The sequence below is a fragment of the Podarcis erhardii genome (genome assembly GCF_964252035.2).
Source record: "Podarcis erhardii genome assembly, chromosome: 3".
Taxonomy (NCBI): domain Eukaryota; kingdom Metazoa; phylum Chordata; class Lepidosauria; order Squamata; family Lacertidae; genus Podarcis; species Podarcis erhardii.
This window is the reverse complement of record NC_138507.1, coordinates 60,641,024-60,656,699: the sequence shown is the minus strand read 5'-3', so window position 1 is coordinate 60,656,699 and position 15,676 is coordinate 60,641,024. Positions and strand designations below refer to the sequence as shown.

General features: G+C 38.7%; 1 protein-coding gene across 19 annotated transcripts in view; it reads right to left on the bottom strand.

Annotated features, from left to right (window-relative positions):
• The window catches only part of EYA4 (EYA transcriptional coactivator and phosphatase 4), a 124,789-nt gene that overhangs the window by 71,943 nt on the left and 37,170 nt on the right, over positions 1 to 15,676 (bottom strand). For 3 of the 19 annotated variants that reach the window (XM_081855315.1, XM_081855303.1, XM_081855308.1), the window contains exon 1: positions 7,150 to 7,390. The exons of the other annotated variants lie outside the window; for them this stretch is intronic. The gene's annotated coding sequence lies outside the window, so the exon portion shown is untranslated. Of the gene's footprint in view, positions 1 to 7,149; positions 7,391 to 15,676 lie in introns of those variants that run through there. 19 annotated transcript variants of the gene reach the window in all.

Below are 15,676 nucleotides of genomic sequence, written 5' to 3'. Positions count from 1 at the left end.
ACAGCCTCTGCAAAACATGGCTCCCCTTTAATATCCCCTAAATCTTTCTACTTACAGCAGTATAAGTGGACATCAAGATGTATGTTTAGAAATAGTTATTCTAGGATACACACAAGTTAGGAACCCTCTACTATTTAAAAGAGTTGAAACTAGTATTTTATACATTCTGTTGATTAAAAAGGCAATTTAATTTACCAGATCTGTAAACAGAAGCCACTGAAGAGTCAGGTTTCTCCATCCTACTCCCTTCATTTGCATATGCAAGAAGATCAGCAGCTTTTGCTTTTGCTTTTAAACCAGAAGTGGAGAATGTCTAGCCCACTGCCCCACTTTGACCCACCAGGCCATTCCTGGAAACCCACACCAACCTGCCCCATACCTAATGTCATATGTGATGTTGGGGTAGAGCGAATACCATCGTGGCCTTAAAGGAACAATTAGGAGCTTAAAATAAGCTCCAAATTATTGCTGAATAAAGGTACACTCCCCACTCCAATAGTTGATAGGTGGCTGGAACATACCTTGCTCCAAAATCATGGTTTGCATTGAAATGACTGTTAAAATGGAGCAAAAATCCTGTTTTAACAGGGGTTTTAATGCAAACCCCTTTGTGAATGTGGAGCAAGCTTTTTTTGAAGGGACACTAGGAGTGACCCCTCAAAGAGCCTTGCCACTTGATACCATTGTGATGTCAGGTGATTGACAGGTGAGTGGCCTCACTCACCTGTCAAATTTAGCTTGTAAAGGATAGGGCAGATATAGATCTGGCATGCTGCGAGAAAGGTCCTCTACTACTGTTTTAAACAAACCACAGTTCCCCATATTTGAACTGAAGGATTTGAGGCTTGTTTAAACTATGGCTTAAGATCAAGCCAGGATTTGAAAACACTGTTTGATTCTGCATTTTTCTCATTCATCATAGTTTGAACAAATGACAGTTAAACTGGCTTTCGTGATTACCAGGAACTGTGGTGTATTTAAAAGGAGATCTGCTAGTAGACATGGAACAGGAAACAATTGTTACGTCTGAACTGGGCCTAAATCTTAAATCTATGGGCAAAGACACTGAACTAAAGGAGCTAGGAAGATAAAGGATACGTTATCTGAACTTCTTATTACCAGATCTGCATATTTACTGAAAGTGCTAATTTGGGGAATTGATAATACTACTTGGGAGTTGCAATAGTCATATGCACCTTGCCAAACAGAGCAATTTAGCAGTGATCAATGAAAACCATTATTACAGTGTGCTTGGTCCTATGAACTAGCAATAACTGCATCAGGGTTGCCATTCTACTATTTATTTGTAAAACAATAAAATAATCATATCAACTAAATATCATGCCAAAGAGCAAAATCTTATTTTATTAAGAATGACCTTGCCATTCTTGAAAATGGGCAAGCTTGGCTTTCTTCAGGAAATGCAAAAAGAGCACTTGATTTAATAAGGGTATAGGATGTGTTTGCCAGCGGGCATTCATAGGATCAGGCCTAGCATGAACCTTAGGGGCTTTCCCTATCTAGCACAATGACAACACACATTGCTCAGAATAAAGCCAATTCATACACATAGTTCTGGGACACATATGAGGTTTCAGCTGAACTGAGCTACTCAATAACAATATTTCACTCGGCTCACAAGTCAGACACCTTTTGAATAGTATTGGTACACTACATTGATTCTCAGAATTGTGTTCAAGGTCCAATGGTGAGAACAGATGGCAACATGCAGAAGTTTGTGTGCATTCTCAGGTGCATTATGTGCACTTGGCACAAGATGCAATGATGGAACAGCTGGCAACATGCATTATGACAGGTGTACAGACAGCTTGAAAGGATGCCACATAATGCCACCTTCCTGTCATAAGATCAGGTAAACACTGGCTCAGGGAAGTAGAGGGATTGTCTTACCAAACACACCTAAGGTGATCCATACAAATCTTTCAGCCTGTTTCCTATTGCAGGATTACGGCTAGAACACTAGACCAAGAGGTTAAGAGAAACAGCCTGCCACCACTTTCTGCTACAGCAACAGAGGCTGCAAGAGAAGGGGTGGTCTAGAATCTCAAATCATGCTTTATTTGACAGTCTGCTTCCAGTAGCATTTTGTGGGCTCAGACAATCTGGATAAATGCAGCCTGCAACATAAATGTTTTTTAGCAATTGGAAGTGGCTCAGTAAGAAGCACAATGAGTTTATAAACTAATCTGTAACTCATATTCCTTTTTCAATTCATAGTAATGGAAACTGATGTGAACATTCAGAAGATGGCCTACTGATCAAATACTCCAACTAGAATCCCACATTTGGCAGAGGAGGAGAATAGGAATGATGCAACACGTAACAGAAAGGACAAAATATAATAACAAAAGTTTATCCCCCCCCCCTTTCAAGCTCAACACAGCTTATATAAATTCTCTACTGACCACCACCACCTATATCCCACTTTATTCTCATAACACTTATGAGACACGTTAGGCTGACAGATAGTTCATTCACAGTTTTCCTTTCCCCTGCGCCAATTCAGAGGTAAACAGTGGGTTTCCCTGGAAGAAAGCAGTGGGACAAGTGGAAGTGTACTTGAACCCAGAGGGTTACCTCTCTACTCCTTCATTGCCTCATCTGGTCCTCCATTTCCACCCAGCATTCTGGTACCAAACTCATTTTTCATATCTTGTAACTATGATCATATGAAACCCTTTCTTAAATCCCTTCACTGGCTTTCTACTTACTTCCACATTCAGCATAAGATCCTTGTTCTTACCTTTACAGGCTTCTATGGTCATACCCTGCTCGAACATCTCTCTAGGTCAGTGGTTCCCAGTTAGGGGTCCATGGCCCCATCCTCTGTCTTCCCTCTCCAACTATTTTTTTTGGTCATTTTTGCATGGTAATGTATCAAATTTTATGGTCTATTTTAGCGCTGTCTGGTTTTTCTATATACAGTGGTACCTTGGGTTAAGTACTTAATTTGTTCTGGAGATCCGTTCTTAACCTGAAACTGTTCTTAACCTGAGGTACCACTTTAGCTAGTGGGGCCTCCCGCTGCTGCACCACTGCAGCGTGATATCTGTTTTCATCCTGAAGCAAAGTTCTTAATGTGAGGTACTATTTCTGGGTTAGCGGAGTCTGTAACCTGAAGCGTCTGTAACCTAAAGTGTCTATAACCAGAGGTACCACTGTATTGGCCAAAACTGGTTTTGAAATCACACCGCGTTAACAATTTTGACCCAGTAATACACAGTAATATAACACTCCACACATGAGGGAGAACAGGGTAACCGACATCAAGGCACCGCCAATATCGCATGATCTCAGCTGATCACACTGCTGAAGTGAGTTGCCTGCCCCTCACGCTGGTAGAGAACAGGGCAGCTGATCACTTTCAGTTTAAGGCACTATGGTACTACCTTCCCCTGGCACTGAGAAAGAGCAGCTTTTCTTGGTCAGCAGGAAAGCAGCAGCAGCCACAGCGGATGTGTATCTTCTCTGGCTGCCACCACTGCCTGTGGCTTGATGCACCCTCCCATCTTCATCCCCTCTACCATGCAGCAGAGGTGTCTCTGCTTCCTCTCCTCTCCCCCATTCAATCTCCGCAGCTGCTCCTTCCCTCATCCCACCTGATCTGCACACAACCTACCCGCCTGACCTCCATGACTACAACTCCTTCAATCCCTACATCTGATCTGTATGCATCCCACCCACCCAAATCTCTGTGACTGCTCCTTTCCTCATCCCCACGCTTGATGTCCAGTTTCAAACACTGTGATATATCAGAATATCCTGATGTTTAGCTGCTGATATATCACGATGAGCCAGGTATCACTCAACCCTAGTCTGTTTTTTAGTATGCCTAAAATAATTTGCTTATTTGGGGCTACCCAAATTTTGTTCAAAAAATTGCTTTGCAGAGGTAATTAGAGTTATCAAAATTTTCAAAAGTAGGGGGTGTGTGGCTTGGATTTTGAAAAATAGGGGATCCTCAGTAATGACCTAATAATGAACCACTGTTCTAGGTAGTTGTGCCAAAATTTCATAGAAAATGTGGGTTTTGTTTAGGTATTTGAATGAAGTAAGAGATGTCATCACACTGATGATTGTCTGGAAGGTAGCTCTGGAAGAAGGGGGAGACCTTCAGACAGTGGATGAACTGAAATGTCACCGATTATAAATGTGTATATAACAACCCCTTTTTAATTATATTTTAGTTTTTTATTTCTATTGTTGCTTATCTGAAAGGGGTACTCAACTAATAGCACAATCCTAGCCATGTTTCTAAAGTAAGTCCAGTTGAGTTCAATTAAACTTACTTTCAGTAGTTATGTATAGGACTATAGCTATAGGCTGCAATCTTATACACCTGTACCTTGAAGTAAGTTCCACTTTACTCAGTGGGACTTACATCTGAGTAGGCATTCCTAGAATTTCACTGTTAATGTATAACTGTCTGGAGCATACAAAATGCTACATGTCACACTTCTGCACAAGTTGTTGTTGTTTAAGGCTTCTTTATTTGTTACAATTAATGTTTCCTGCTTCTCTTTGTATTAGTTGTCTGTGCAAAAATCCACACATATTGTCTTTTTTCCTCCTTTAATATTTACTGCCAGGCATATGGGGGGGGGGGAATCCCTAGCCACACCTATCTTCAATAGTTAGGTGCTCTCTTAATAGATACCTATTTCTAAAATTACAATTTTGATCAGTTATAAATAGGTTTACAAGATTTGCATCTGCGTATTTATTAAAATAATAACTATGTTCTAACCCATCCAAGCCCATCCAAGCAAGGATGTCAATTTCACTGCTGTGTTCTAACTATTAGTGCCTTACAACTAATATTAATGTAGTCCCTTTTTGTTTAACAAGTATCTTTTCACTATTGAGTACTTTTAGAAATAAGCATATAGGATCTATTTTTCTTTTGTTTTAAATCATATCATTGCTGGCCCAGAGTTATAAGATAAAATGTAAATATGTCTACATTTACATAAATAAATTTATTTACATCTTCATATTAATGAAATACAGGATTTATTTTTTTAAAAACCTGACAGTATTGCTTTGCTAAAAATTATATGCATGCCTACTCAGAAGTAAATCCCACTTAGTTCAACTATATTGTACTTTAAGACTGAAATCCTATACACACATGTACTTGACAGTTACTCCCATTGATATCAGTGGCGCTTCTGAGTGTGTAGCCTCTCCTTCAAGTGGACATACATAGGATTTTCTTGTGAATCTTTAAAAGTCAATTAGCTAGAGAAAAACTTAGAACCTTTCTACAGTATATGCAGTTTGTTCTAAATTTTTTTCCTATTTGCTTATAATCAATGTTTCTATTTACTTCATTGGACTTATATACAGGGCAAATTTCTTGTTGGTTTCCCATAACCAAGCATTTCACAAATAGAAGTACTGGTGCACATTTAAATCACAAGAAAATATTTTTAGACATCTCTGTCAGACTGCTCCAAATGTTAAAAATAGGTTTTTAACCAATGTTATTTAATTCTAACCTAGATATAACACACATTATATTTGTTCATCATCTCACATTACACACTGGTAAGCAAACAATACCCGTTATCATTCAACATACATTTAATAAGTTGTTTGACATTTGTCTTTCTTTAACAGCTGTCTTGCGTTTTCTAAACATACACTCATCATTTTTACAACATTAAATTTGAGAGGACTTTCCGGATGCACTTTTATGTTCCAATTTCTGGAATTCATTAAACTATTTTATAAAACCACAGTGTAATTATAAATAAAGCCTAACAAAAATATTTTTGAAAAGGGGGTTGTTTAATCTAAACATTTTAAAATGTACTAGTAGGAGTTGTTCATAGGTAAAATTTTAGTGTTCTAAAAGCTGTTAGTTTAGAAGCCAAACCCTGTCTGATTAAAAAAAAATGGTTCAGCTGAACTGAAATATGAAAATACTAAGCAATCTAAGAAAAGAAACATGTAATTGGATACTGCTGCTTGCTGTTCACTAGACCTTACGAACCAAGTTGAGGAGCATATTGGCTGTAATAATTTATCATACTTTTCTGCAAAACAGTGTCCCTTAACAATACAACTCCCTGCAGCTCTAAATCTATTTTCACAAGTGGACAGTTCAAGCATTTAAATTTTTTCTCCAAAACTTTACTTCCTTTTCTAAGGTAATAAAATACTCCTGAAGCAAAAGACTCTCCCAAGTTCTCTTGAATGAAAGAGACATTTAAGAAGCAGTAGTTGTTAACGCCAATTCACATTACGAATCCTGAAGTGCAATATAGCACTTAACTCTATGGTCTGTTGTTCTCCTTACAAGGTAGAAAAAACATTTATGTATACATAGCTATAGCATTCCTTAACTACTATTGTTTTACAGCCAAATACATTACTTGCATCACTATAAACTATATCAAAATTTTATGAATTCTTTTTAAACCCAGATAAACTGCTACAAAAAGCAAGCTCAACATTTTAGCTCTGGAATGTCAGATTAAAACATCCAACAACGAAAGAAATACTATAAATGATGTGTTGTTTTCTATTCCAAACAGCCATTAGTCTATGAAACATTACAAAAAAAGTATTTAAAAGGTATTCCGTGACACACAAAGAGGCTAAAATTTCAAAACACACTTGTCCTGGAGTAAGCCCCACAGAACACAGTAGGGGTAACTTCTGAGTAAAAATATACAGTATAGTGCTATTATTTTTTTGAACGAAAACGTATTTCTGCCAAATGTCTGATGATCTTACGTCTCTCCCGAAACATAATTAAATATTTCATATATTAGTAAAAAAGCAGGATGCTTACTGTGAAATGTATATATATTATGAATGCATATTTAAATAACTATCATTTATGAATGATGGTTGAAGCTAGAGCAGTTAATAACTTCCACACATATGAGATGTGATCAATTAAAAAAAACCTATAAAAACATGCATAAAAAAAACCTATAAAAACATGATCAATTAAAAAAACCCTATAAAAACATGCAAAGTAAACTAAGGAATATTATCCCTAAATAGGAAAAAATCTCATTAATGATTTGATTAAATAAACAGACACTATTTAGTCTCAACTGCTTTCTGAACATGCTAATCATTGTCACATACGGAAATAAATTACAGGCTTACCTCATTTCCCTCTCAAGATATTTAAAAGAATTCCCCAGACACTTTGACTCGAATTTGGGAGGGGGGAGCATATATTAAGTTCTGCACCAACAAAATTCCTCTACCCAACACTGGAAATGTGTAGCCAGTTACAGGATCAGATAATTCTGTAGACAGCACGATTGTCTCAAATTCAGGTAGAACGAAAGACACTTTGTTCTTCCTTAAGCAGTCACCGCAGGCTCAGTGGGCTTACTTAAGTTAACTAAAGTGAGATCTGGATAGTAAACAAGCTTGGCTCAGACCAATGGCTTTCCACACCCTTCTGTTTATAGTAAGATGACTTGCATTCAGAGGTCACCCTCATCAACAGCTTCTGTCTTTCAGTGGGTATCTTATGTGGTGCATTTATCCCAAGGCTCTTTTAATGAAGCCAGCTTCCCAGCCCCTACTTGCCTGCTGTCACTGTGACACATCTGCTTCTTATTGTATGAAATCCCTTTAAAATTTAAATGCACAGAGCTATGCCTATATATACACATACACTATATCAATGATTCATTCTAGATGAAGTGTAAACATACTAACACTAAAGCGTTTTTATTTTATTTTTAAAAAATGTGTTTTCTAAATGAAGCAGCAGCAGTAGTGGTAAGAATAAATAACATATCTCTCCCAGCACTAGCATGTAAGAATTAAGTAGATGTTTCTGGTAACATACCAGACACGAAAGAGAACTGCCAAATAAAAGTGGACACTACTTTAATATCCACAGAAAATCTGTTCTCTCTCCTCCATAGGCAGAATCAACTCAACAAAAAACAAACAATGCTGATAAGACTTTTTTATTCATTCACGTTACCACCATTTTTACCATAGTATATTTTTGTTGCAGTAGTACAAATATGTGCTTTCAATAGTACTTTGAATGTTAAGGTAGGAAATAAATATTCTGAGTATTCTCTAATGTTATTGCTATTATTATTGCAACTATTATTATACTAGCTGCCTTTAGCATATTTTAAGGCATATGTTGCAACAGTTGTGTAAAACAATATTTAATAGTTTTAAAAATAACAATTCAGTTTACTGATGGTCACGTATCGTATTGAGAATTCTGCTTCCCACCCTTTCCTTTAGAATAGGAAGTATAATTTTACACTTTACAAAGATGCAAAATTCAGAAGCTCGGTGGAGAGTTAAAACTGAAGATGGCACTCTCTCCCAACATGAGCACAATCTAGCTTGCTGTGCAGACTTAGCATTTGAGTGAAAGTTACACCTGCAGAACATTGTCGGCACATTGTCCTAGTGCAACATTTAAATGACAGCAGCTTGACTCTGTTAAAGCTAATAAAACATGATTGATGACTCGGATTAAAAAGCTATCTAAGTAGATTAGGATATTTGTGCCATCATTTGACAGCTCCAACACTTTATTATTAGAAAGGATTGCCAGGACCATGAGGGTCATTAATAATGCTTACATTTAGGACCATCTTCCACATTACTTTTTAAAAGACACATGAGTATGCTCTACCCCATGTCCTCAGTGTATTAAAGGAGAGGTAAAGGTAAAGTATATATAATGAAATACAAGCTGTATTTGTGAAAGGAGAAAAAAAATCCTTATCATATAAATAGCCCTTTATAGACATTATCTCAGCAACTCTGGCAACAACCCTGTAAGGCAGGCTGATACTATGATTCTAATATTACAGAGAACAGAGGTCGAGGTGAAAACAGTAATAGCTTGCCTAAGATAACTAGAGAGTTAATTGTTGGGATGCTGTTTAACTGAGGACTTCCCATTCACAGTCTATTCTGCACTAGAAATATATACAGCACATTCTAGATTTTGAATTTGATGGACATTCTCATGTATCTAAGATCTGGTTGTAACTCAGAAATGCATAACTTTTATTTTAAAAAGTTACATAGCAAATGTATTATGCACATGATTTTTAAAAATCTGCTCCCAAGCTCTCATAGTTATTCTTGGGAATATTATTTACAACTGCCTCTCTCCCACCCCCAAATAATAAAGAGCATTTGCACTTCCTTAAACAGGTGCCCCTCAGCTGTAATTATCCGAAGCATTAACATCTCAAGTAATACTCACTTTGTTGCATTAACCAGCATAAACCAGGCCAGACTCTATTACAATAAAAGCCCACTGAAGCATGTTTAAATTCTGAAGGAAGCATATTGTTATAGCCTTGTTTTTTACTGCTACAACAGTCAAAGGGAAACCGAGTAAAAGGTGCAATGCAGTAACAGCAACTAAATCTGTATAAAATAAAACCTACGCAAACAACATGTTTGTTCATATGGTACTGCAATGCTTTTCTTTTATAAATTTAACATAGTTTATAATCTGAACATTTATGAAAAATACAAAAAATTAACACCAAAAAGCTCAATGCACCCAATGCATATAAAACAAAAATAAAATATTAGCTTACAGATGGAGATTAAATGTCTTTCAAAATAAAAATGCCCTTGCTCATCTTCTGATGGTATCTCCATGCCAATAAACTGATTTTGCTGGTGAATCCTCTTTTCAGAGAATCCTCGAAACAGAAGTTCTGCAATTGAGAACTCAAGATCACTAGCAAAGAATACTCATATCATTCAAACTAGTTTCTAAGACTCTGTATGGGAAAACAAAGATAGCTGAAGTGGTTTAAAACTACTGCTGAGGTTAAAAAAAATAACAAACAGACCTTCGCTTCAAATTTGCTATCTACAACTATGGCAGAGAATGGGAGGCAATTTTGTTCAACACTGAGGAGAAAGCTAATGGTGATATTCAACAGAGTCATACTCAGAGTAGGCCCATTGAAATCAATAAACAAGGGGCCTACTCTGAAGCTTAGTGAAATCAATGAGGCTACTCTATGACTTAGTTTGATGCAACCCAGTGTAGATAAGGTCCAAAGCTCATGCATGTACAACAGGGGTCATCAATATTTTTTGGACTTGTGGGCACATTTTGAGTGGCTGCACACAAGCAGGACCTGTGTGACAACATTCTCCCCTTCTGTGGTTACCAGCAAATTGGTATTTAGAAGCATACTGCCTCTGAAAGTGGAAGTAGAACATAGTCATCAGGGTTAGTTGTCAAACTGCCTATTATGGGAACAAATTTAACTATGTGCTGCATGAAGTAGTACTTTATTTTGTATGTCCTGAATCTTCCAACATTTAGCTTCATTAGTTGTCCACAAGTTCTAGTGTTATGAGAAAACAGTAATTATTTTTCTCTGCCCAGTTCCTTTACAGCATGCATCATTTTATACATTTCTACCATGTTGCCTTCTACAAGCCTATTCTCTGAACTACAAAAACAGAAATATTGTAACCTGATCTATTGCTTTAATTATTTTGGTTACTCTTTCCTGAACCTTTTCCAACTCTACAATATCATTTTTGAGGACGACGACCAGAACTGTACACATTATTCAAAATGTGGTTGCACCATATATTTATATAGCAGCGTTATAATACCAGAGTTTGCCATCATATCCAAAACAATATATTTACAAATGAATGTTGATCTGTAACAGTATACTAATTTTTACTACTTCAAATGTCAAATTCATATTTTATAGCACCTTCAGATCTGAATGTTCAAATAATTCACAGCTTATTTTAGTAATTGAAGCACAGTATATATGGAAGAAGCCAGGTTTCAGGGGGAAAGTTTGTGGCTCTGAAGGTGATTTTTAAAGTCACAGTATTCTATAAGAGTTCCTGTTCAGCAAAACAGAAAATAGAGAGATACAAGGTGAGGGTGGGGGGTGAGGAGTGGTTTATCAGCACACAGCTAAAAATTACTAGTGAAGTGGCCACATTTCCTCATACACAGTAAGCCACGATTTATGGTATACCATGATGTGTGAATGATGCCACTGAGAGAAAAAGAAGGGTTACAGATCAACTTCTGAGAAAATATAGCAGGCAAGTGATATAAGACAAAGATTAAGTAATCTGTGTGGAAGAATGAAAAACATTACATAAATAGAGACAAAGAAAGAGCAAAATTATAAGATGAAAACATTGGCTAAGATTCAATGGCACTTCCACTCATGCAAGGGGAAGGGTTTCAGATTGCTGCCAAATTCCCCCACAACTGTAGACCCTATTCCACTTGCTTTGGAGAGAACATGGAGTTACAGACAGAAAGGAGGAGGCAGAAAGTACAGTTCATGAAATGGAACTCCACACTCAGCTCTTTGGATCCAAGCCACTGTACATCAAAGAAAAGAGGGAAGAAAATAAAGCACTAGAAATTAGATAACTGCAGAGATGTCCACATTTCAAAAGGAATAACTAAATAAAATTAGCAAAGAAATGGTAGGAACTTGTGTAGTGTTCTCTTATGCCAGCCTTTTTTAATTGCCTTTAAAATGAGATCCTTTGTCATAACTATCTGAAATGTGCCAAATTTCCTGACGTCAAGATTACTAGGAAGCCTACAAATTTCATACCACTAGATAGGAAACGATACTATGCTACAAGTAGCAGAAAATTGGCCGAGTTTCCCCTTAATGAAAAACAAAAAGGGGATGAGTTTGAAAAATCAAAAAATGAAAACTAAATGAATGCAATTTGAATGGCTGGAGGAATGAAACTACTTTTTGTTTGCATACCCTAAAACATAAGGCTATGTGAATGTGCAAGAAGGACAGAAATGTAGGGGATAGGACTCACAAATGTTTCAAAAATAGAGGTATATTTGAAAGTACACTTTCAAAGAAAGTAAATAGAAATACTAATATAATATATATTATCCTTTTAAAAGAAAAAAAATAGCAAAGGAAGTGATAAAATAAAATATTAAAGTCTGCTTCAAGTTAAGATTCAGGTACAGTGGTACCTCAGGATGCAAACAGGATCCGTTCCAAAGCCCCGTTCGCATCCTGAATAGAATGTAAGACGTGACAGCGCGTCTGCGCGGGTCGCGTTCCGCCACTTCCGCGCATGCCGTCATTTTGACTGTCTGCGCATGCGCAACGAAACCTGGAAGTAACACACTCCGTTACTTCTGGGTCGCCGCAGAGCGCAACCCAAAAGCGTTCAACCTGAAGCGTATTTATCCTGAGGTATGACTGTACTTGTAGATGCCCAAGATGGGAAACAAAAATAGGGAGAGAACAATCCCTGTGTGCATGTGTGTGCACATAAAGTTTCTTAAACGAGCTTAAAGGGGGGGGGGGAGAAAATGCATTAATTGCACTTAGTTCCCACTGAAATCAACCAAACTTTAGTCATGACTTACCTGTCCCATTTATTTCAATGGGTTCTAAGCAAGCCCAGATAATTATGAAAAGTATCTGTGCAATTGTACAAGATATTGAAGGTAAATAAGAGTGTTAGAGCAGCTTATAGCCTAAAAGCAGAACTTATTTAAAGTATTTATAAGCTCTCCTCTCAAGGCAGCTTCTAATTCACAATAAATATTCTTTCATCAATTTAAAACTATAAAACTCTTTAACAATAGAGTTGATAGAGAACAAGAACTTGCAACATTTATCACAAACTGTATTCAGTCCAGTAAGAACAGGAAAAAGCAGGAACACGGCAAAAGTAATTAACCAAAGCATGTGTGCCCAAAGCATATGTGTAAACACAGAACGGGAGAAGCACTGCAGCCTGAATACAATATGTCCTTACATGTCGAAAACAACAAGAGACCTTCAGAATGAAATTTTGATACTGGCAATTTGAGGTAGGGCCGTGTGTGAATACTATATTTGAGGTGGAATTGATATCATCAGTACATTACATGCTATCACAATGGAAAAGTCACTGTTCTCTTAATAGGGAGTGCCTACAGCTGATATCTAACATAAGTCAGGCTCCCTGAAATCAATGGATGCAAGTGCAATCCTGTCAATGATTTGACTTTAAATATGGCAAATGTTGGATATGAAATGTTGTTTTTACTGGTGAGAATTCTTTCCCAGCATTTCCTGGAGAATATGCACCAGTGTGATAGTTTGCGTATCTGTGGGAGTTAGTTTAAAAAGTTCCACCTTGATATGGAGTAAAATGAGGATTTTGCCAGTTTAAATGCTTTAAAATATTACGTTTAAATGTATCATTTCAAATAAAGGAATTATACAAACACGCATCCCTCAAAGAATGGGGGAAAACTAACAAGCAGTTAGGTTTTTATTGCACATCCCTAGTTATATGTTCAGAACATTGAGAATTTGCACTGAGAACAGAGTTCATACCCTGGCAATAGGAAAACATGATGGTTGGAGCAAAAGCTCCTTCCATTTTTGCAATGGAACCTTTGGATCCAACCCATTTCTTCTAACATTATCCATTTACAGACATTTCCAGCTTTCCTATACTCCAAGGGGAGGCAGAGGTATGTCAAATCTTATTACCTTAAGAGCATGGGAAAGTTGGAAATGCCTGAAAACATCTAAAGTTTAGAAAACAGTTCAATATGGAGAATTTAAAAACTGGATCCATTAAGGGATAGGGTCTTTCTACTCTGAAGATTTATCCTCAGAAAATGAGTTCCTTCCATTCATGAAACCAAACTTTTAGATCCTGAAGCTTTAACGTTATTTTATACATATCTGAAGGAGTATTAAAAATTACCGGTACATTTCTAAAAATATGAGTTTCACTAAAATTTATTTCCAATTTCTGCTTCAAATGTACACACGCAATGCATATCTTTACCACAAAGAGAAAATATTATCATTTATATTCCCATCAGAAATAGGATCTGTGAGCATATCTTATGACGGTCCCACAATCCACTGGACTCTGGATTTTGTCACAATGCAGTTAAAGTCAGAAAAAAAAACACTTCAGCATATCCTTAACAGTAGCAGGACTCAGTCAGGTATGAAACAGGCAACCTGCCCAGGCTGGGGGGGGGGGCACACTAAATTCCTGTCAAGTTTATTCACCCAGCTCCTAAATATATAGCATCAGAAAAAAAATATAAAACTCTAAAGCTATATGTCAGGGAACTGCCATCGGAGAGACAGGTGGTGGACAGGCTCCAGGAGAATAGGAGAGAATCTGCAGCAGAAGAGGGAACCAGCAGGGGGAGTGCAGGAGTCACAGCGGAGGGGAGGCTCTGGGATGCTTCCAGTGAGAGTAGTGGAGAGGTAACGGGACCCCCTTTGGGAACTCCCACCCTTCGCCGGAAACTGTCACGCAGAGAGTCACGAAAGCGCATGTCTGTCAAACAGCTTTTATGTTGGCGTAAATTCCGTAGACGCCCACTGTCAGATTCTACCAGCGATTGACGGAGTCATGCTTTGGGGGCTCCGTTAGTGCATCGGTTTGGATGACCAGCCAAACCCCAGAGGGATCAAGCTTTTACGCACAAGCAGCTCATTATCCCATCACAGCAATCTGACAGTCTTTGAAAGCAGCTTGTGCAAGCAGAAGGCATCATGAGCGAACTAGGCGGAACCGGAGGAGCAGGAGCTGGAGCTGGAGCAGGTCCAAGCCTGGAACAAAGGTACAGGGCGTTGGAGGTCCAGCTGGCACTGCAAACGGCGAGGCTCGAGGAGAGGAGGGCTCAAGATGCAGATAAGGGGAAGACCACCCCACTTGCCAGATGGGTGCCTGGACTGGTGCAGAAATTTGGGGGGGATCCCCGGAACTATCAAGCCTTTAGGACAGAGATGCAATATGCTCTCAATCTACTGTTTGATGACTTCCCCGACGAGAACTCTAGAGTGGCGTACGTGATTGGCCATCTAGAGGGAGGGGCGAGGGACTGGGTTCGGCCCCTGATGGCAGCCAATAATGAAATCTTAAAGGACACAATGAAGTTTTTCCGCGCCATGGACTTGATGTTTTCCAGCGAGATCGAGCAGGGAGTGGTGCGCAGGCAGTTAATGGCGTGTAAACAGGGGAGCCGATCTGTACGTGAGTACTGGACTGAGTTCACCATGCTGATTCATAGACTTGGGTGGGACCTTGCTAGTCAACCTATTCAAATGCTGTTTGAAGAAGGTCTCTCTCCGGCAGTGAAAGATGAACTTTCCCGGGCGCCTAGGGCGGAGTCTATGGATCAGCTGACTAAATCAGCGCTGTCCATTGGGGCACGCCAGGAAGCTAGAGCTATGGAAAAGCGGGAAGGAAAGGGGGAACGTTGGAAGGACTTCCGCATTCCAGAGATTCCGGAGCAGCCTTTCCCGCCAGCAGAGCCGATGGAACTCGGAACAGCGTGCGCAGTTTCAAACACCAGTGAAGGGCGGAAGAAGGAGGGAAGGAGCGGCAAGAGATGCTATCTCTGCCAACAGCCAGGTCACTTTGCCAGAGACTGTCCGCAAAGGAAGGAATGGCAAGGGATGGCGGGAACTGTTGGGGGGAAGGAGGAAGAAGAAATCACGGAGCAAGTAAAAGCCAACGCCTGGTTGCCAACATCAGGGCACAGCAGCCAGGCCAGGGAGTAATGAATGTGCCCACGCCGGAACCTCCAAGACCAGCGCTTGTGATAGAGGTGTTGCTGGAACTGGCAAACGGACACCCACTGAAGATAAAAGCGCTATTGGAT